General features: G+C 40.9%; 1 long non-coding RNA gene across 1 annotated transcript; it reads right to left on the minus strand.

The window, feature by feature from the left end:
* Positions 1–4,026: 4,026 nt before the first annotated feature.
* Positions 4,027–13,246, minus strand: LOC117553316. Its single transcript, XR_004570115.1, has 3 exons — positions 13,160–13,246; positions 10,907–10,988; positions 4,027–7,779 (listed from the first exon to the last, which is right to left on the minus strand). It is a non-coding gene; the product is annotated as an uncharacterized LOC117553316 (long non-coding RNA).
* Positions 13,247–23,990: the final 10,744 nt, after the last annotated feature.

Below are 23,990 nucleotides of genomic sequence, written 5' to 3' on the forward strand. Positions count from 1 at the left end.
GTTTTGCGTACGAAGCTCATTTCACCCGGATAAGTGTGCAACATTTCAGGGCAAACAGACAAACGGTACGACTATGTAAATGTTTCCAAGATTATTTACACATAGGTGGTGCTAGCAAGCATGTTGGACAATTTGAACCCATTGACTCCAGAATGTCAAATGTTTCACCGGTCCTGGCGTCCGTGCAAAATTATACAACTTTTGAAGCGTCCTAAAGCCCTCAAAAACAGGAAACGCCAGCAGAATAAGAATAATTCCACCAATAACAATAGGTTCCTCGCACTTCGTGCTAGGACGCCGTTGGGACTGGGTGCCGTATTGGCGGGACGTTGCGGGGCTCGCTGCTCCGCCCTTTGAGGCTTGAGGAGCGGACAATGCGAGCTGGGTTACTGGTGTCGTTTCCTGGTTGCTGCGTGGGGACTGCGAGACAGCGAGACACCGCGGAACTCAGCCTGAGCACACACAAAAACTCACAGCCAGGCTGTTCGCCACACACTCACAGCCTGAGAAAAGATAAGGCTGAGTGAGTGTTTCTCCGCGATCCCAACTCGTCTATTACCAACATTCAGGGAGCTCTATGCAAGTCAATGGGACTCCCTGATAGTTGAAAATCGACACTAAAGGTCAGCCCACTGTGTTTGATAGTGGCGCCCAGTGTTGGGCAAGTTACTTCCAAAATGTAATACAATATTACTGTCTTTACTAACTTACATTACAATATTACTGTCTCTGAAATGTAATGAGTTACACTACTTTTATATTACTTTTGAGTTACTTTACCAAAATAACCGCAAAAAAATGGCTAGGTATTTTAAATGCTAAAATGTAGTTTAGTGCAGCTCATTATACATCCAGTGAATAGCATAACAACTGTGTAGGCCATTAAGGCTACTAACACATTTTATTACACGGCTTAGTTGAGTACTCTATGCTGATTGATCGATGTGACACGTTGTAAATCCAGTAGTACAGACCACTGTCAAGGACTATAATGAAGGTTGCTAAGGAGGATCAAGAAAGAGAAAGGAAAAGAGGTTAAAAGACGGAGCGCTGGACGTCAGATAAATCACCAGAAAAAGGCAGAGAGGAAGTAAACAATAACAGGAACACGGAATGGGCTCGATTGGTTGTTTAGTATATGGCCGTGTATTAAACGGGATAATGTGCAGCGAGGCGGTCATTATGGGGAAAAGAACACCCGACAGGCTGATCAGGGAACCCGACACGAAGCAGAGGGATCTTGATGAGCCTGAATGGCAGGCCCGGTTCCAGAACAAAATGACTCTGGGTGCATCTGAAATTACAGGGGGTGCAGCAGTAGTAGGTTTACGTGAGCAATAGCGGCCGGCAACAGCAATGAAAAATAGCATTGATGTTATGGTCGGTCCCCAATGAACAGATTATGGCATGTATGTTGTTTTGAAACCAAGCAAGTGAGAACATTTCAAGTTAAAAGTGCAATCCTGAAATATTTCATCTTCAAAACTGTACTGATAAAACAAATGAGAACATATTGTAAATCAAGGCAAATATTATTTGAACCAGCTCATGGTTTGAAATGGCAAACATTGAAAGGCAAAAGTATTATTAAAACCATGTACATCATCACCTTGGTCCCATCATATACTCTGGGAAGAGATGATTTACTGTGCTTGAAAACTGGTATCACATCATCATGTGAGGTTGACTGGAGAACATTTCAGCTGCAACATCAGCTTGTTGATAAGCTTGAGATATATGAAATATTTTTGTAGCTTTTCGTGGTGAAGGCATCTGTGCTATTGTATGCATTATTTTTGACCCAACATTTCTACAGACATGGCAGAATATGGCACTATTTTACATGAATATTCTAGCCATTCTATTTTAATACCACGAGCTGCAAAATGTATAGGACATAGGGACAGGAAATTGCCATTACAATCTTGTTGGCAGCTCATCCCTTAAAAACAGAAGTCCCAGTGTATATATATATATATTATAATATGACATATGAAGGGTCTATTTCAAGCTTGTTATGTAAATAAGTTATGCTTAGGCTTCTTTTTATCGACTACGGCCAGGGTCATTTGGCCCCCGGGCCGTAGTTTGGCCTGGTTTAAAGTGTTAATTAAGAGTAAAGGGAACAAACCTGCTCTGTGTATCCGAAGCTGAGGCTGTAAAAGAGCGTCCAGTAGTTTCTGGAGTCTCTTGTTCTCCTCTTTTGAACGAGACAGCTCCTCCTCGTACTCTGCCATCGTTTTTTCAAACAGAGCAAATATCTCTTCACCAGCAGGAGTGAGTAGCAGCTTCTTCAACGAAAGCAGCATTTGGACTTTACTCATGTTTACTAGATCACCTTTTCCTGCAAACTCCGTTAAACACACTGTTTCTTTCTCTCCATCAAACTCTCAATCTGACTAGTGTTACCAACTTGTTTCCAGCTAGCATGCTAAGCTATCTCCGAAAGTCCGAGGTAAACGCTCCAGAAAAAAGAGCACAGTCCATTCGGAGGATTATCCAAAAACACAGATGATGGATTAGTAGTGCTGGAGCTCACACAATGTCTCAGGAACACAGAGAGAGAAAACCGTAGCGACCTAGCGACGAAACGCTGTCACTACCCGATCAGTCCCCTTGCCCGATCGGTACTGCGCATGTGCGAGATGGTCCGCCGTATTGGACAACTCCGGACGGCAACCCAAGATGGACACTTGACACAGTGGCTTTTAGCAAAAATAAATATTGAAGTTAAAAGCATCAATCTGGTGCACTTTGAGAGCAACATTAACCCTACCTTAATAATACCTTAAAGCGGACAAAAGGCACTGGAGAACACTTATTAATTAACACCCTTTAATGAAGCAAACTAATGCCTTAACTCACTCAAATACAGTCGTTTACTTATTTCGGTGAAACGAACGTGCGTAGAGTTTTAAAGGATGCTGATAGTCTCACCTTGATTCTGGCGCATTGCTTATCGTTCTATAGATCTATTCTCATCCACCATCTATGTTTGTGACGTAAAGTTATGTGTACTGAAGCGAGAGCCGGTATAATTCCACGCGCGAAAACAAAATTAAAATACGTTATTTTAGTGTCTTAAAAGTAGACTGAGGTATGAAGGGTTAACGTTACATCTTAGGATAATTTTTAGTCATGTTCTGTATACTAACATATAAGGGTATAGGCCTACTTAGTGTGGTTACTCCATGTTTACTAGCTATAACATTAACGTTACATCACTCTTTTTTACTTCTTACTCAGTCAGCCAGAGCGCAGATATCACCATTAGATTCCCAAACCTGAAACATCATCCATGTCTTCACTGCTGGTGATGACATTGTTGTCAGCTGCTGATACTGCTGCTGCTGCAGCTTGTGGCGCCTGCTTTGATGACAATAACTTTCTAATATCCATAACTGTATAGGCTATTAGCTTAAAACTCGTCAGGCACTAGGAAGGATTACTTCTTCTTCAGGACAGGCTACGCAGTACACAGGGTTGGGAGAGTTACTTTGTAAATGTAATCAGTTATACAGTATAAAGTAATCCGAATACAGTTACGTGTTTTAAAAAAGTAACGTAATCAGATTACTTTTAGATTACTTTCTTTTTCCATCACAGATGGGTATGTTTTGGTGAACAGGAGACACAAAAAGCAAAAGGAAACTGAACGTGTTTTACTGTTTTAATGGCTTATCAAGAGCACAACTGAAACATAACCTCTAAAACGATGTAACAACATAATACCCTTTTTGGGGATGTAGCTTGGGATGTGAGGAGTGAGGAACACGGCTTAGAACGGGACTGCGAAACCAAAATGTTCCCAAACCGGAGACTTCAATGATGCTGGAGGATTTACGAGCTCAACTTTATCTGCGTTCGCCATTTCGACAGTTCCTCAAATTACTGACTACATCTGAACGCATCCCTCTGACCAGCTCTCATAGTATGCCTCTCGTCCAATTAAATGACTTGCTCGCTCTATGACGCGTTAAACACAATGTGAGCAAATTACTCTGAATGCTGCGACGCAGCACCTGAGATTACTTCCAAGAAGTTGTTCACGTTCTCAATTTTTTACGTTTAACGTTATATTCGTTCGTGTACCGTTACACCCCTAGTAAATAGTAAAGTCGTATTTTATTCATTGAATACCTCTGTGAAAGAAGGGGAAATAATAGTTTCTAGTTTCAAAATAATAATTAACTTGATTTGTCAACATTTCCAGAAAAGCCAAGTTAAAAGAATCCGCTTTATTTACATGGTTACAAATTCTAAAATGTTCTCTTATTTGTTACAAAGGTTTTTCACCTGCATAAAGTGACTGCATAAAGTGAACTTGCCAATCAAAATAAAACATATTGAAAATAAGCTGTGTCACTGGAGTGAAATCCTGTTCCCAAAGTCCGGTAGACGCCTCATCCCTTTCAAGTGGGGACTACACCCCAAAAAGCCCATGAAACATGACAGTACCATTATATCTGGTTTGCTTTCAAACCACATTTTGCCAGTTGATCCACTACCTCATTCCCTCTAATACCCACATGCGCTGGAACCCACACAAATGAACATCAATTCCCAAATGAACTAACCTAAACATGATGTGTAAAATATCCTGACGACATTCCAGAGCTGCGCTGGAGTCAGAGCAAATATGTCTGCTAGCATATGGCTGTATTTCCTCTACCCACTGAAGTGCTAGTGAGATAGCCATCATCTCTACTGTGTATACTGCGATGTGATCACTTGTTCGCTTTCCCACTTTGACCTTTAATTCAGGAACATAAAATGCACAACTAGTTTGACCATTTTCTGGATTTTTGGATCCATCAGTAAATTGTTTGTGTAGAACAGTGTTCACATAAGCCTGCACATTGATTTTATTTTTCATTGAATGTAACCGTTTCAATAAGGATAAATCTACTATAGGTTGGGGTAGCAACCATGATGGTAGAACAGCTGATAACAACACCATCGGACTAATATTCCATTCTTTAACTTTGAATTCCTTACATAATTCCGAAACACAAAAACTTTTTTTTTTCCCAACTTGTTTTTACAGTTTGTTTAGTAGGGTGAGTATCTGTCCCCGTAGATTTGCCCAGTAATTAACAATTAACTGTTTTTTCCTCAAAGAAATTGGTATTTCTCCGACCTCTACCTGAAGTGTAGATCTGACTGCCCCACAGCATATCCTTAGTGCTTGTGCCTGGACTCTATCTAATTTTTGTAGAGAAGAGTATGCAGCTGAACCATACCCTATTAGTCCGTATTCTATGACTGATCTAATTAAGGCTGTATACGTTCCTCAAAGCAGCTTTATCAGCCCCCCACTTAGTGCCTGCCAAGCACCTCATAACATTTAAAACCTTTGTACATGTATCTACTACTTTATCAATGTGAGTACTCCATGTGACTCTCTCATCCAACCATATTCCCAGAAACTTAAATGTCTTCACTTTCTTTAGTTCTTGTCCATAAAGTTTTAACCTAACCTCCTCACCTATCCTTTTCCTCGTAAAAAAACGACAATCTAAACCCCCATGAGACGAGCTTTCAATTTCCGTAATGGCTTCCTGAATCTTACCTACAATATAATTTACATTTCTGCCCCTTTTGACTATCCGATCTGCATATCTGCCTGATTTAAATTGCGTATGTGCGAGATGGTCCGCCATATTGGACAACTAGCCTACATACGGCAAATCAAATGGGACACTTGACACAGTGGCATTTGGTAAAGCAGAAAAAGAAAAGTAAAAAAAACAGACAATATTAATCTGAACGAGAGAGATGAGCTATTGTTATTACAACGTGACTTCACTATTATTTAACAACTCCTTTTATTGGGTTAAGTACATTCTCAGAATAAGTGAGAAATGGATTGAACTTCTGTTAGACAGCTATCATACTGAAGAAATATTTACTGTGAATGTATACAAAAAGGTAAGGCATTAATAATGTATATCTAATTACATAAACTGTGAATGTCTTTCATTTTATTAATTAAATACAATTACATAAAAACATTTCCATAAAAAAGTTGATTCAAGAACAAATCTCTGTTATTAGATCAGTACTTTTCTTATATGATTATTATTGCTAATTTGAAAAGTCTTTACCAGCTTTGGAATGATATATATATATATCAATGTAAATTGGGCAACCGTTTAAGTTTAAAACTCGTGCATGCGCAATGCATATTGGGCAGCCGTCTAGACGTCAAGTGTCCTATTTGGGTTGCCCTACACTGAAAAAAATGGGGAGTAAGATTTTTTTATTATCAAGTATCATCAAATGCAATTCTTATTCAATAAAACTCTTTTACACTAAGGCGGCTACTACAAAACATGAAACAGTAGACACTTTTAAACAGCAACATTTTTTTTCTGTTGTCTGATACATGCCATGATTAATCTACAGTTTACAATGATTTTAACAATACTGCACATACAGTACATCAGTTAAACTTAACAAAGCAGGTCGAAGAAGTATCAGGCCCTTTTCTTAACCCTTATGATGTGTTTGGGTATCCAGTGACCCGTTTCAAGTAAAAATTATATAATAACTACTCTAGTTTTTTTTATCGCTTCATGATATCCTCCACAACAGCTATATAAACACTACAAAACTGATTTTGACAATTTTAGCCAAGTCTGAAGGTCTCTAAAAAAAAAAGTGTATAATTTGGTGTTCGGGTCTGTGAAGACCCAGCAGAATTGTTGTGGGTGACTCGGGGTCAAATTTTGCCCAATCAAGATTCATCTTTGACTTTAGACATCCCATCCCCACCCTCTTCATCCACTGTAACACTACTTTTTTCGCAACATCCACCTGGTCTCCCATCCCTCTGGCTGGCCCCCCTCCCCCACGGGAACTCCACCTTTCACAAAGAATATGTACACTAACACTTGAACCTGAACACACACATGCACGTGGGCAATATGTGGTGTAATGTGTTGTGGAACCATACAATTAAATTACAACAGGATTGTACAGTTATGAATGCATAATAAGTTAGTTATGATGTAGTTAAAACAATATTGGATGATAGTCATTATTTTTCAGTGTTTGAACTGAGATAAATCATGGGTCAAAATTGACCCGCGAAACACCATGAACGGTAACAGCTTTCGAACACAACACAAGGGTTAAGTACAAAATATTCATACCACACTGTAAGAATACTACAAGTGAAAGTCTGGTAATGAAAATGTTACTTAAGTAAAACTATAATTAGCTAAATTCTGTTTGATTATTACATGTAAAAAGTACCCTGTAGTAAAACATCCAATATTAACAAACAAAAATGTAATAGCTGAAGGATTTCTAAAAATATTTACATTTTTTGGTAAATTAAAAAACAGAACCTTATACTTTATACACTCTATATAAGATAGTGAAGCACAAAGTACAATATGTCCCTTTGATTTGTAGTGGAGTATAGAGTGCAATGGAATGAAATTCTCAAGTACCTCAAAATGCCACCACTGCTTCTGCAAACATGTGGGCTTTCAAGATAAATCTTGAGGAAATTAAGTTCAAGATGGATTTTTGAAAACGACAGAAGCGTATTTCAACTTTGATGTGTTACTTAAGTTCATTGCATGGATGATGCCCGTGAGCAGAAGGCAGGCGTTCACCAAACATTTACACTCATCAAGCACCTCCGATCCCTCGATGGAGATGGACACGTTGGGAGGTGTGGCGTCTTCTTTTGCTGAACTTCATGGGGGACATGGATCTTCACGACACTCAGCATAGTCCTTTTTCTACGATATCTTTGCCTCCATTCTGTCAAAACATGTAAATCAGTGTTAACTTACAACATGCCCGGCGCCGTGGGAGGGCCAGGCCCTCCCATTTGACATTCCTGCCCTCCCCCAATAAACACGTTTTTTATTATTTATAAAAATTTAAAAATATATATTTTTTATTTTTTTAATTATAAATAAACTGTGAACTTTTATGCTACGATGTATGTGATGTCAGAACAAACAAAAAAAATCGCAGGCTACGTCAAATAAATGCATGTGTCTGTTGTGATTTGTGATTCGTCCCCATTTAGACCAATCACAGCGTCACACTCTGCCGCCTATTCTGGATTTGTTTATTGTGCATTCTGTAGACTCCCATTTCTGTTTGAATTTCAAAATGGACATCAGAAATTGGCTTAAAAGGTCTAAGGATTTATTAAAACGAAATAGCGCTGAAATAACTGCAGCCGATGGTGATGCTGGCGACCCTGCACCTGCCGTTGCAGCAGCACGCCTTAATGTCACAAGCTTGACCTCGGCAAACCCCGGGGCTGAGTTAGCGATGATATTGGGGTTAATACCCAAGCAAGTGAAGCTGGGTCGTACGGAGCCCCTAAAGGGACATGTAAAAAAAAAAAAAAAAAAACAGAGAGAAAAAAAAAAGTCAGGATAACGAGTTAGTATCTCGTGCGCACGAGAACGTTTCTCGTGCGCACGAGATACTAACCCCCTGATCCCACCGGAAGCGTCTGCGCTGCGGCTGCGCCGCGCTGCGACCTCCTCCTGCGTCATAACCCACCAGGCGCGTTTCTAAACGTTGCGGAAGCAGAGCATCGTGTGTGCAGCCTCGCAGTTGTTGGATGAACGTTCCACTTCCTGCCTGCGCCGCGCTGCGTCAAAAATAGGATTCATCCTATATTTTAGAAATTCCTTGCGGCGAGGAGCTTCTGGGACGCTTCGAGCCGCGGCGCAGCGGGTCTGGTGGAATAGCACCCATTGACTAGAGTGGCCGCGATCGCTAAAAACGCCGCAGCGCAGCGCAACGCAGCGCAACGCAGCGCAGCGCAACGCAACGCAGCGCAACGCAGCGCAACGCAGCGCAACGCAGCGCAGACGCTCCTGGTGGGATTAGGGGGTAACTCGTTATCCTGACTTTTTTTTTACTAACTCGTGCGCACTTTTTTTTGTTGAGAAAGTTACCGGTGCGCCAAGGAGGAAGTGAAGCGCACAGGAGACAACCATTTCATTGCAGACTGTTATGTTTACGTGGGGGAAATGACAGTGCATACATTATTTGAGATATATATCGTATAGACGGCTAGTGACGGGCGGCCCACTTTGGTACCGGCCCAATGGGATTCGTCCCGAACGTCCCGATGGCCAGTCCGCCACTGGCTGTGTGTGTGTGTGTGTGTGTGTGTGTGTGTGTGTGTGTGTTTGTTTCCCTATAAAACAGTACTCTGAGAGTCACGGACATTAATTCATAGATCAAAGAGCAGACTGGTTTACAGACTCGCCAGTGTTTTGCCAATCCGGTGCTTAAACCAATAGCTCTACAACCCTGGCCGAAATGTCCATCAAATTAAGTCTGACTTCAAAATATATCTCAAATAATGTATGCACTGTCATTTCCCCACGTAAACATAACAGTCTGCAATGAAATGGGTTGTCTCGTGTTCCACTTCCTCCTTGGTGCATCGGTAACTTTCTAAAAAAAAAATAAAGTCAGGAAAACGGATTTGTTTCTCGTGCGCACGAGAAACAAATCCGTTTTCCTGACTTTATTTTTTCTCTCTCTCTCTCTTTTTTTTGTTTTTTTTCCATGTCCCTTTAGGGGCTCCGTAGGATCGTTATCCAGGGAGATTAATTTCAGGAAAGAAGCGCACTTTTGCCGCTGCATGGTACATTAACAGACCATGGCTTGAAGATTCGTTAAAAGCAGACGCAGCCTTTTGTTTCCCCTGTAGACAGTTTAAAGTCAATACGTCTTCATCTGATGCGGCTTTTACTGTCAAAGGTTTTTGCCACTGGAAACACGCATTACAGACTGCTAAGACATGCCGCATCAAAAGAACACATTTCATGTGAGAGTTTGTGGAGAGAGAGACAGATACGTGAGGAAACAAATAAGGAAATGAGTACTTTGGTGCAGATCAGCTGGCACGGAGCCATTATTACGTGTCAGCTATCGTTGATATTAAAGCTTTTTTAGCTGTCAACCAACTCCCTCTCAGAGGTGACTTGATTCACTCCACAGCATGTCCGAGTGCAATGCATAGGAACATAAACCATGCCCAAGGCGGGCTAAACAGTTCATCGTCTCCGTCTCTACTATTTCTCTCCGAGTGCAACGATGAGGAAGCTGCCATCCTTAACCAGTGTGCCTTGCTCGTGATTTACCAGTGTTTGTGCTGCCACGCACACAATGTTTCAAAAGTGGTTTCTATGTTGCCCTTTATTTGTGTATGTATTTGCGATAAGTGTGCGTCTTTACGCGATGCTATTGGCCTTGCTGTTTGATATATATTATGCCGCAGGCCCGCAGCACGTGACGGTTTTGTGTGCCCTCCCATGAAAATCATATGCCCTCCCTTTAGATTTGTTCTGGCGCCGGGTCTGACTTACAATACTGTAAACTTTTCTGTGAATTTACTAAGACTGATTGGGTTGAGCTAGCTATTTAATTTAGTATTTAAGTAGCCATTGATTTTAAATGTTCTTTTTAAGCAAAGGGGATGGGGTAAGCTTCAAACGGTTCAAAGGGCTTTATTATCATATGCACATTAGCTACTGTGTGGATATGGGAATTTATATTAACTAACAAGTAAGGAAGCTCAGTTTATTAAATGTTTTCTTTGTTCCAAACAGGAAGTAAACCTGATTAAATAATTTGGTTCTAGGCTCAAATTATCAATTCTCCTGAAAAACCCATTTTGAATCAGAATAGTAAACATTGAAATTGAGTAAGTTTGAAAATATAAATAAATATGATACAGTAAAATGTATGTAAAAAAATGTACTTTATCTAAATGTTAACTTAAAAACTGGAGACTGAAGAGGTTTTTCACATAATGGCAAGATGAACTTACCTTTAGAGAATAGAGATATCCATGTACAAACAGAACAGCAGACACATTTTAACACAAATCAAGCAGAACATTTACCTGGTACTCTTTAATCAGCTCCTCTGCAGACTCTTCCAGAAGCTCCATCAGGCGGGAGGACGGCTTCCACTTCAACGTGGTGCTGTTGAACAGACATGTCAATTATTGTAGCGAACACACATAACTGTAACTACAGAAAGATATTGGAAACAAAGATTATGCCTAAAGTACAATTTAACGCACTACACCATATCCTACATTTCCCCCAATCCGCTTTAGTAAAGCACCACCTGGTTATTACACCTCCTTCCTGTATATATACATTAGTATTCATTTTAGTAAGCACTGGATAATGTACAAAATGTTTTCACTCGTAGAAAATCATCATCCTCTTTACTCTTGGTGGCGCTGTGGGGTTGGATTGGAAGATTACTGTATTGTAATTCTCTGCTCCATTCCACTAGGGGTCTTATTGATTGTTACTGTTCCCCTACTTTCTTTATTGCTTCTGATCTGCGTATGAAACGTTGTTTGTAATCTTGACTCTCTGCACCTCTCTGGCCTCTCTCTGTACTTCACATCCTCCAAACGCAGCACTGTGATCTCCTCCGCAGTTACAACATTTAACCTTTGCATCAATTTCACATTTTCCATACTCATGTTGTCCTCCGCATCTCGCACACCTTAGCTGTCCTTTACACTGCTGCGCTATGTGCCCCAATCGTTGACATGCGTTAGCACCTGAGAGGTTTGGGGATGTAATCCCTAACAATGAAGTTCAAATATCCCATTTGTACTGCATTAGGTAAGGTTCTCTCAAACTGAATGAGAACTGATAATGTTTCTTTGAGTGTGCCATCCGGTTTGCTTTTAAGCCTTGTGGCTTCCACTACTTTGCCTCCTTTTATTTCATTTTTAACAACTTCCATTGACATGTTCAATGGTACTCCTTTCAGTTTTGCCATTGCTCCTGGAACATGCGCATTCATTTTCTCCCCATTCAGTGACTTCATTCCGATAATCTTTTCCTGCTGCTGTTTGTTACCTATGTATCAATATCGCATCGAGGGTCGGGGGGCTCTGGAAATCGACCATCGGCTCGTTTCGGCGTGGCTCCTGTGTCCGGCTGCCTGCGCCCACTGCCTTGGGCCTCGAAGATAGGAAGAGCCGGATCTGACTGCGTATCATTTTGTTTGTTGAACGCCAGATCCATTACAAACAAATCCTTTTTATTAAATGACTTCGTCGTCTCAAGAGAGCTGGATTTTATGCTTGTTTCGGAGTCCTGGCAGAGAGCCGGGGAGTTTTCCTCCTTGAACGAACTTTGTCCTCCGGGCTACAGCTACTCCTGTGCTCCTAGGCGCACCGGCCGAGGAGGAGGACTTGCCGCGTTCTACAGAGACTGCTTCTCCACCAACATGGTGAGCACTGGATCCTTTCCAACATTTGAAGTGCTAATAACAAAAGTGGGTCGCTCAAACCCGTTTTATTGTATTTTTTAATATATCGCCCTCCAGGCAAGAATGGCTCTTTTTTATCCGATCTTGGTGACTTACTAACCTCCATCATCCGCTATGAAAGAGTTCTTCTGTGCGGGGATTTTAACATTCATGTAAATGACTGCTCAGACAAATTTGCCAGTGATTTCCTTAATGTCACCGAATCTTTTAATTTCTGTCAACATGTGTCTGGCCCAACGCATAACAAAGGTAACACATTGGATCTCGTGTTCACAATTGGTCTAAATATTAGCAACGTTTGTTTTGATGAGCTATCTGTTTCCGACCATAAAGATGTACTATTTGTCATGTCGTTGGATAACGCTTATGTTCAGGGGAAGCGAGTAAAAACCTCGCGTATTTTAAATGGCGCTGCGGTTGAGAAATTTGTAACAGCTTTTGACAGCAATGTTTTGGTGTCGCATGTTGATGATGTTGATTGTCTAATCAACGCTTTCAATACACACTGCTCCGCCATTTTAGATGACGTCGCTCCCATGGTGACACGCAGCTCTCTAGCTGTAAACACATCCCCCTGGTTAACAGAGGACACCCGTATACTGAAACGGCTTTGTCGCAAAGTTGAGCGGCTGTGGAAAACCACAAATCTCCTGTTACACCGTCTCCATCTGAAGGACCTTTACTGTGATTACAACAATTTGGTCAAAAATGCCCGGGCTACCTATTTTTCTAATCTCATCTCCTCTAGTAAGCACAACCCCAGAGTACTATTTAAAACCATAAATACCATTGTAAACCCGTCCACCCCCTCAGTTCCTATTTATTCAAACGACGACTGCGACCGTTTTCTCACCTTTTTTATAAACAAGGTAGCTGATGTGAGGTCGAGCATCACCCCCTCCCAATCCCCTGCATCACCATAGCCGACCTGACCTCTGTAGTGAGCACTATGAAATCTTCCTCAATAGGCCGCAAGGTGAACCTCGAAAAGTCCTTTAGAAAAGAAATCCCGCTCCACAGAAGTGGAACTACATAATCTTTAGTTCATAAAAAAGAACGAGTCATGCTTATCCACCAAAGAAAAGTTCCTGTCAATTCTTCTAGGCACGTAATTATTGGCTGAACTAGTCCCTTCAAAGCGTAATAATATCTTGGTCAAAAGTAGTGCCACGGTTCGTCACGTGATCGTGCTACACCAATTGGGTAGCTGCATATTGTCAACAGAAGTGAAAGATGGCCGCCTCCATGGTTACACTAAACCAGACCAAATGGATTCTAAACAGTGCTGTATGCTTGTTTTATGTCATGTTTTGTCATATGTCTTAATACATCACTAAGTCCGAGGTATTTGCGTTATATACGCGGTATTTGTGAGAGGTTTTACTATCTGGGAACAGAGTTGACCATCGAATCAACATTGGCTAGCAGCGTTTATCAGCCAACTCCAGCTACAACAACATTCCTGGACTACCGTGTTCGCATCGCTAGGTTCATTGGCTGAGTTTGTGGATTATTCCATTAGACTGAGGACTTTTTGTCTGTCTGTCTGTTGTTATTGTTACCCTGTACACGTTAAATGCACTCTTACAATAAACATGACTTGATTTCATACATAGCTGCGTCCAAGAAGAAGGTTAACTTGTTACGTTAAGTAATTTAGATCAATACAATGCAGTACTTATACCAATGACCATTGATTCATTTATTTACTCATTCATCATATAATAATTTCATGAATTACATTATTATTATTATTAATATTATTATAGATTATTATTATAGATATAGATTATTATTATAGATATATATATATATATATATTATATTATTATTATTATTATTATTATTATTATTGTAATATGATAATATTGTATTTGTAACTTCAAAATCAATGCCACCGTTGTAAGCTTGTCCTGTACGTATTCCATCTTGTATTGGTAAAATAATCAACCTTTTCGTGCTTCACAGACGTAATATGCATGTAACAATGTTTGTGTGTTGATAATTTTGACTTTTTGAGACTTTCTGGTGCGTTTTCCTCGTCCCCGCTACTCGATGAAACCATGGCGGTCGCCATTTTTTCCAAATCTGTTTGTTGATACCGGTATATGCAGCTACCCAATTGGTGTAGCACTAGTGCTGTAGCGACGCGTCGACGACTTCAAAATATCGTCGACGACATATTTCCGCGTCGACGCGTCGCTACACACACGTCGGTCACCCAAAGCAACAAGCAGTTCGCAATCGCACTTCAAACACAATGGAGACTGAAACGGCTACCACCTCCTCCTCACAGGATTGCGCACGAAGCCCCCAAACGAAAACATCTCGCCCTAGGTCTTCAAAAGCATGGGAATATTTTAAAGTTAGTCCAAAACGCAAAGATATTTATATATTTATATCTCACTGAGACTGCTGCATAGCCTAGCAGAAGCAGCAGCTAGCTGTGGTGGCTACCATTAGCAGCTAGCATTTGCTCTCCGATTTTTTACATAAAATGGAATTATGGATTATAAATTCAATCATTTTTGTATACATAGACGTTAAAAACCTATGGATTAACCGATTCAGCCGCGTTTTTTCTCATGTTAATGCCATTGAACACGTCTTTTGATCAGATTACGGTGGTGAGACGATCTCCCTAGAAGCTCTGTGAAGGTACGTGTTGTGATGACTGTATTTGCTTCCCCTGTCACGAGTCCGGATCACTCAGTGATGATACTATATACCTACATAATCTGTGGAGTCTCAGCTTTAATCGGATATCTTGTATGTGCAGCTACGATAAGTAATAAGGGTACTTTTATCTTGAGTTCTGTGCCAATGTCCGTTAGCATTTTTCGCTCAGGGGTCATTTAGATGCTTCTTATGAGACTTGTGTTTTGTTTTGGTAAACATGGTTTGTATCGTCAATTAGCTGAGATTATTTCCGTTAATCTGGTATAACACATTAATAGGTTCTTAAATATTAAGATCCCCTGAGACACAGTATCGTGAAAAAAAAAAAATTTTACATTACGTTTTTTTTACATTACGTTTTTTATGAATTGAACAACAGAAAAATAATCGTTAGATTAGTCGACTAATCGATCAAATAATCGCCCGATTAATCGTTTTCAAAATAATCGTATCCCCCCAGCACTATGTAGCACGATCACGTGACGGACCGTGGCACTACTTTTGACCAAGATATTATTACGCTTTGAAGGGACTAGTTCAGCCAATAATTACGTGCCTAGAAGAATTGACAGGAATTTTAGCGACAAACTTTTTTTTGGTGGATAAGCATGACTCGTTCTTTTTTATGAACTAACGATTGTGTAGTTCCACTTCTGTGGAGCGGGATGAAACGATAACAGGGTTCACCTTATGGCCTACAAGCCCTCTGGATGCTTTACCAACGTCCATGCTAAAATAAGTTATTTCATGTGTCGCTCCACCCCTGCTCCACATTATAAACATCTCCATTGTCTCTGGCTCCGTCCCATCATTTTTTAATCAGGCGGTTGTTCAGCCCCTTCTCAAAAAAAACAATCTAGATCCCTCCCTCCCAAATAATTACAGGCCCATCTCAAAGCTTCCATTTGTGTCAAAAGTTTTAGAAAAAGTTGTTGCTAACTCAATACATTTCTGAATGACAATAAAATCCATGACAAATTCCAATCAGGTTTCAGAAAACACCACTCCACAGAATCAGCTCTCCTCAGGGTCTCCAATGACCTCATGATGGCATCGGATGCAGGCGATTGCGTGGTTCTGGTGTTGTTGGACCTGAGTGCAGCGTTTGACACAGTGGACCACGCCATCATGCTAGATAGACTCAGGGAGTGGGTAGGCATCTCAGGGTCTGCCCTCCAGTGGTTTGCCTCGTACCTCAGTGGGAGAAGTTTCTCTGTGGCGGTAGGCCCGTTCTCATCACATAGCACTCCCCTATCCTGCGGCCTGCCCCAGGGTTCTGTTTTAGCCCCCCTTCTTTTTGCCCTGTACATGCTGCCATTGGGCCACTTAATTAGCCAATTTGAAGGTGTCTCGTATCACTGTTACGCAGATGATATCCAGATATACTTCTCCTTCAAACCTGTCAAAATGGAAAAAGTAAACACCCTCATCACATGTCTGTCTGCAATTGAGGAGTGGATGTCAAGCAACTTCCTACAGCTTAATGCATCAAAAACGGAAGTCTTGATCTTGGCGGTTGATAACATCGCCTCCGCAAGCCACCTGGGTTCATTCTGTGGTAACATAAGGGCAAACATAAAAAACCTTGGTGTTACCTTCGATCAGTCTATGCTACTAGACAAACACATACAACTTCTGACCCGTACCTGTTTTTTCCATCTCAGGAACATTGCCAAGCTCAGGGGGGTTCTATCCAACGCAGAAATGGAGATGGCTATCCATGCCTTTATTTCATCCCGGCTTGATTATTGTAATGCTCTGTTCTCCTGCCTCAACAAAACATCAATACACCGGTTACAACAGGTCCAAAATGCTGCAGCCAGATTACTGACTCGGTCCAAAAAAACATGCCACATCACTCCGATTCTTTCTGCCCTGCACTGGCTCCCTGTCCATCTCAGAACCCAATTCAAAGTACTGGTCTTCACATATAGAGCTGTCCATTGCCAAGCCCCAGCCTACATCAATGACTTTATCCACCCGCACATCACAACCCGGGCCCTGAGGTCCTCTGAGCAAGGCCTCCTAAGGGTGCCCCGAACAGGGCTAAAGACTAAGGGTGACCGTGCCTTTGAGGTGGTGGCCCCAAGGCTTTGGAACAAACTCCCCCAGATAATAAAAACCTCGGCCTCAATAGAGATTTTTAAGGGGCAGTTAAAGACACACCTGTTCCGACAGGCCTTTGGGTCGTCAGAGGTGGTGAGTTAGTGGCTGTCTTTTTTATTGATGTTTTGTCGTATGTTTTATCCTAAGTATTACCTGCTGCTGTTTTATGCCTTTTATTCTACATTTTATAGTTATACTTTGAATTGTGTCCTGTGTACTGTACTGTAAAGCACTTTGTACATCCGTGTTGAGAAGGGTGCTATATAAATAAAGTTTTACTTACTTACTTACCCGCTTGTTGTTCATGAACTTAGCAAATTACATTTTTCCAATCTCTTTTTCAATTGATTTTGGTAAGTTTAATCGGGTGGTAATAATATATAATATTATAATATTGGGAGAGATGAATCCCTCCATGGTCACACATGCAGAGCACACAGCACACACAGTGCAATTTGTTCTCTGCGTTTAACCCTAGTACCAGGAGTCTAGTACTAGGAGCAGTGGGCAGCTATTGCACAGCGCCCGGGGAGCAATGGGAGTGAGGGGGGAAGGGGGTTGTCCGATGCCTTGCTCAAGGGCACCACGGCAGGGCAGGAGGTGAACTGGGACCTCTCCAAGTAGCAGTCCACACCATTTTTAGGTCTGGTCGGGGACTTGAACCGGCGACCCTACGGCTCACAGTCCAATCTCCTACTGACTGAGCCACTGCCCACCATCCTGATTGAATTATATTGTAACTTTCCACCCGTGTTCTAGTTCTTTATTCAAAGTTGCTTGGCTGTAATTTTGACTGACTTTTGATTTTTTGTTTTAGCTAGCCTTGTCTGCTTCACCCAACTAATCCGACCAACTTCGCACTCTTACTGAGCTATCTCTTTCTCTCAAAGCCCTTTTCTTCCTCGCGGCTTCGGATATCATCCATTCCATATTGGTTATTTGGCTACCATCTGAGCTGGTTGACATGATGATACAGTCAATGTACAGTTTATGCAAATCCGCCAAAATAACAGTCCAATGCTACCCTTTCTGTATGTTTCCGAGTTTTCCGATTCTCTCTGAGCTATCTGCAACGCGTCTCCGACTTCACTTCCTTCTTCCGGTCTGCAATCCACGTCACGCCAGCCCGACTCGCTCAATCCAGCCCGGACGTTGCATTACCGCCTACTACTGGATAAATAATAAAACCACCCTTTCAAAAAATTAATTCTAAAAAAAGTATTATAACTAACGGACAGAGGTGGGAAGTAGTGGAGTACAAATACTTTGTTACTGTAATGTACTTATACATCTTTCTCGTATGAGTTGGAGGACTTGTTGGTACTCCCCTCCCTACTCCACTACTTATTGTTCTGAGGACATTTTACTTTTACTTCTTACATTTTTAACACAAACAACTGTACTTTCTTACATTATCAAAACGGTTTGTTACTTCAGTTTTAATCTGTATTTGGTGGCATGATCATTATTATTTAAAGTCATCAGCGTTGCTTACATTAACAGTTTCTAATATTAGGAAAAACAATAATATGCAACCAACCTTGATGAGAGGGGTGCGCTCGAAGAAGAAACCAAACATGTAGGCCATAATGCCGTGACAGATCACACAGGAAATCGGCACAATGAACCTGCGAGAAGAGACGAGTTAACATGAGACTCATAAATAAGAGACTTAGAGAAAACAAGTTTTGTAACAAGGCATGTAGGAATGTATTTGGATTTGTCTTGCCAATAAACACGGTAAACATAAAAGGTACAGTTATTTTATTTAAATGCAATGAGGTACATTTTTTGTATAATATGAAAAGTGTTCAAGTTTATTGAAAACACAATGGAATATTTTCTTTTTAAAGACAGAAACTTAAGAAACTATTAAGGTGAAGCTTTATCTATGTGAAGAGGATAAAGGACTGTTTATTTACCAGATCATCTCCTCAAACAGGTTGTGAATGATGAGGTGAGACTGAGTCACCACGATCAGCAGAGTCACATGAGTCCAACGAAACTGTGGAGACAAAACATCATTAGGAAAATATGTTTACAATAATTTGCCTGACAATCAACCCAATTATATTCATGACTAAGGGTCCTTGTTCCAAATATGTATTGATAGTGGTACAACACCTAAGGGATTACTGTCAGCTGTGACTACACTGAGATGGGATTTAGCTGAAAAGGATATTAGCTTGATTCAATTCAAAATGTGTTTGAAGGCAGAGTATCCTATTTAACATTAAGAGCTGTGTTGTTGTAAACCTCAGGCTCCATATTTAATATATATTCATTCATGCATTCCACTGACACAAGACTAAGGTTTTCCAGTATCGGCAGTGTTTTAGGGCCATTGTAGATTTTTGAATCAAATGAAATAGAAAGGGAGGAGGGTAATATTCCAAGAAAATAAGCAAGATTAAATCGTAAATGTTTTATAATCTTTGAGATTTGTAAGGTTAATTTACCAGAAAATTCAAGCTTTAACAAGGACAAAAGTATATTAAAATCCGACATTTGGGGGGGAATAATACAAATAATTATGTTGTAAGTATTTTTAAAAAAAAATTGTATTACTCCACTTGCAAGGTTGGATGAACCTCTATCAAACACTTCTTTATCACAATTTCTTTCTTGTTAATTTACAAATGTATTAAGAGTTATTTCCGAGACTAATACACCCTTCCACTGGCTTTTAACCAACATAGGCAACATTCAGACTGCAAGGAATCTGGGTGTGATCCTAGATAACAACCTGTCCTTCACTGCAAACATCGCTGCTACAACCCGCTGCTGCAGATACACGCTTTACAACATCAGGAAGATACGTCCCCAGCTGACCCAGAAAGCGATGCAGGTTCTGGTCCAGGCTCTCGTCATCTCACGCCTAGACTACTGCAACTCCCTCCTGGCTGGTCTACCTGCATGTGCCATCCGACCTCGGCAGCTCGGCAGAATGCAGCGGCTCGTCTGGTCTTCAACCTTCCTAAATTCTCCCACACCACGCCGCTCCTCCGCTCCCTCCACTGGCTTCCGGTAACTGCTAGAATCCACTTCAAGACAATGGTACTTGCGTACCATGCTGCGAATGGATCTGGCCCTTCCTACATCCAGGACATGGTTAAACCGTACACCCCAGCACGTGCACTCCGCTCTGCATCAACCAAACGGCTCGCTGCACCCTCGCTGCGAAGGGGACCCAAGTTCCCATCAGCAAAAACACGTGGGTTTGCTATCCTGGCTCCAAAATGGTGGAATGAGCTCCCCATTGACATCAGGACAGCAGATAGCTTGCACATCTTCCGGCGCAGACTGAAAACTCATCTCTTTCGACTCCACTTCGAGCAATAGAACTATTAACAAAGCACTTATATACTAATAAAGGACTGGCTTACCTAAAGCCAGTTGAGTAGCACTTGAAATGTTTTTGCTCTATGAAACCTGATGTACTTATAAGATTCTGTTTTCTTCAAGTTTGTATTTTGTTGGTCGAACGCACTTATTGTAAGTCGCTTTGGATAAAAGCGTCAGCTAAATGCAATGTAATGTAATAGGCCCACAGACACTGTAATATCCTTCTCTATATGAACATAGAGCCTTGATTATGATTATCACAGGAATGATGTGTCTTGTATGCTGAGTTGATCTTATCCGCTTCACAAATGTTGTCTTAGATGATTGCTTTGCCTTTGATTTAACAGGCATTGATTATTCTGCTTGAATATTTCTGGCTGTGAAAGACTTGAGCTGTGTTTATAAGTGTTTAAATCTGCAATATAACTTCCAGTCGTCTCGTTAATAAATGTCAGACTTGCAGTGTGGTATAAAAGGTGAAATAAATAAATAACATGCAAAGTGTTAAATGTGTGCAGAGGGCGACACCATCTGGTCACAACTTTAATTATTTTAGTATGTTTATGTGCAAATAAAGAACTCTCACTGGTTCATAACCCTTTTCCGTAAGTGAGTCTCTTTTCTGACTTTTTTTAAATGGGTATTTCACTTTATGTTAAATACATAACAATAACAGTGCAGAACATCTCATGCACTTCACTATGAATCCAGAACAATACACCTGCAGGAGTATGGATAAAGCGAGATGTTTTGAGCAGATTTTGAGCAGATTTGGGCAGAATCCAGCTGAGTGGATCGAGAAGAGCAGAAGAGAAGAGCTTGAATATTAAAAGATTAAAAAAACAAATACAAAATACAAACTCTTTTTGCTCCTTCCTGTCTTTCTAGTGGACTTTCTTGGCTTCATGCTGGCTATTTTCTAGCTCTATTCAGGTTTTTGGAGTTTTTTTCTAGCTCTATCGCTGATAATTTTCAGAACCTGAAGGCTCTATACCAGTGCTTCTCAAAGTGTGGTCCACGGACCACCGGTGGTCCGTGAGCGCCCCCAAGTGGTCCGTGAGTATATTGGTAAAATGTCACATTTTAAATGTATTAATTCATTTCAGTTTTCCGCACTCTCGCGGGAATATCTCCGCAATGGAGCGAGGTTAAGTTTCACTTTCGATTGCATGATATAGCCCAGCGCAACACCTTCATCACACATGTTGCTACTTGTTTGTACCATTTTCAGGTGATTTATAATCTGTTCTAGAAAAACGATGTGTTTTTTTTATATTTGTGGAGTTAGGTGGTCCGCGTGTGTTTTTTTATCGGTTAAGTGGTCCTTGGTATGAAAAAGTTTGAGAAACACTGCTCTATACAGACTATCTTCTGGTTCTTTTCTGGATCCATCCATTATCTCTTGTCTCTGTCCAGTGAATTACACTCTTGTTACTGGAGCAGCAAAAGCATACAACAGATACTTTCAGCATTATCGGAGCACGAAGTGGAAGCTTGGATGAAACACAACAGACTTCAAAACAATGAACACCCGCAATTTAGAAGAAATAAAGTTGGGTTTTACGCGTTCTAATATTGAAATCCAAACCCATGATGTAAAGACAGTAATTAAGAATAATTAAGTCATTGAATGCTCATTTCAGTAGATTTAATCAAACAAAACATAAACATATTGGACATGGCCTCAAGACTGTAACCTCTTCACATTCTGTTGAAATAGTAAATTACTAGCCATATCTTACACATTGCTGTTTTGAATCATTAATATGTGGATGACAGTTGAACTGGATGATGTAACATTTATGCCACCTGCTGGAAAGAAGACGTATCGCTCTGTTGGCGTCGTTTGGAGTGAAGCTCTCATTTCATAAACAATCTTTGAGTACAGACACCGTCCTGCAGAGAGCACACAACCCAACAGCACGTTTTTGGTCTAGCATCACTTTACAAAACGTTTGCATTAAGACACTAAGACTAGCTGGTCCATTGTAAAGGTCAGTCCACCTTAAATGAGCAGTGGGTGATCAGCAGGTGAAAGGCAGGACACAGAAACTTGGTCCTGAGGAGAAGTAACGATTATTAAACAAGAAAGTCGTCGAGTCAAGGGGTCAAAGAAATGAACATTTGTGATTATTAGCGAATCGGTTGCAGGTGGGTGAAATCAGGCTTAGGGAGTAACGTATTACATGTAACAGCATTAGGTCATCAGGATACAAAATAGAAAAATGTGTTCCCTTACAGTTGCAGAAGCAAAAACAGTCAGATAACAGGTACATTTATGTAAAACAGGGCTCATTAAAAGGTAAGGTAGGTAAGAATGGAGAAACCAGCTCGAGTGCGCTAGAATTTGAAAGTATGCAGCCGAGAAAAATCTGCCCCTTCCTTCAGACTTCCTTACAGAGCCCCTCCTCCAACATACACGAACGCGCACATGACCAATGAGGGCCTGAGATAAGTTTGTGCACGAGATGGAAGGCTGGTAGGCAGGTAGGCCATCCAGTTACTTTAGCCAGGCCGGCTAAAATAACTGGTCGTGCTTTTAACAGCGCCACATATTAAAAAAATGTTATGCGTTTATTGTCAAAGTATGTAATGTATTCATTGCTATCGGGCTGTTAAGAGCATTCCATGGAATATAGCAAAAAGGGTTTCTGAAGTGAATGACCTACTCCACCTTTAACAGGAGGGCAATGATACAAAACATTTAGAAATAAAGAACAATACATCAAATCATCCTATATCTCTCAATGGAAACTTGGAGCCCTCAATCCACAATAAAATGGTTCATCAACAGTCAGTGGTTAACGTATATATCAGAATATCAGTATGACAAAAACATTAAACATATTGTCCACTTATGTTGATAAAGATGGAGTTCATTTAAGTCTTATATGAATGTTGTGCAAAAATGTTAATCCAGTCAGGCAGATTTTTCTAATTTATGAACTGTTATATGACTAATTCATTGTCCTCTCTATCAGCTTCTATAATTTCCCCTCCTCGACTCCCGGAAATGGATTTCAGCGCGCCATGTTGAAGGTACTGTGTGTGTGTGTGTGTGTGTGTGTGTGTGTGTCCACATCTGTAGCCTGTTATTGTCTCATTATACCGCACTGTGAATTAATTCAAAGCAAATATATAAGTCGTCATGAACACAGATCTGTCCATCAGACAAAGTGCTGTGCCTCCTGTCATCATTAACGGATGTCTCTTTAAAATGACAGCTCAGAGGAGAGGATTTCTCATTTCTCTAACCGCCTGCTGCTTCCCCTCCTCTCTCCTAGGTTCCCCTCCTCGACTCCTCCGCTTAAATCTCCTGTGGGCGGGACTAAGACACGAGGATAGGAGTCGAGGAGGGGAATAGACCTATCGCTAAACCACGCCCCAAATATAATTTGTCCAATCATATCACAGCAAAAATCCCTCCTGGCAGAAAACTCGGATATCACCAGAAAAGCCGTTTGTGGGGCGCATCAAACCAAAACCAGACGTCTGTGATCGAAACCACTGTGAAAAGTTCAGTTTCTATGTTTATTATCTAGCTAATATCTGAT

The sequence above is a fragment of the Gymnodraco acuticeps genome, unplaced genomic scaffold, assembly GCF_902827175.1.
Source record: "Gymnodraco acuticeps unplaced genomic scaffold, fGymAcu1.1, whole genome shotgun sequence".
Classification (NCBI taxonomy): Eukaryota; Metazoa; Chordata; class Actinopteri; order Perciformes; family Bathydraconidae; genus Gymnodraco; species Gymnodraco acuticeps.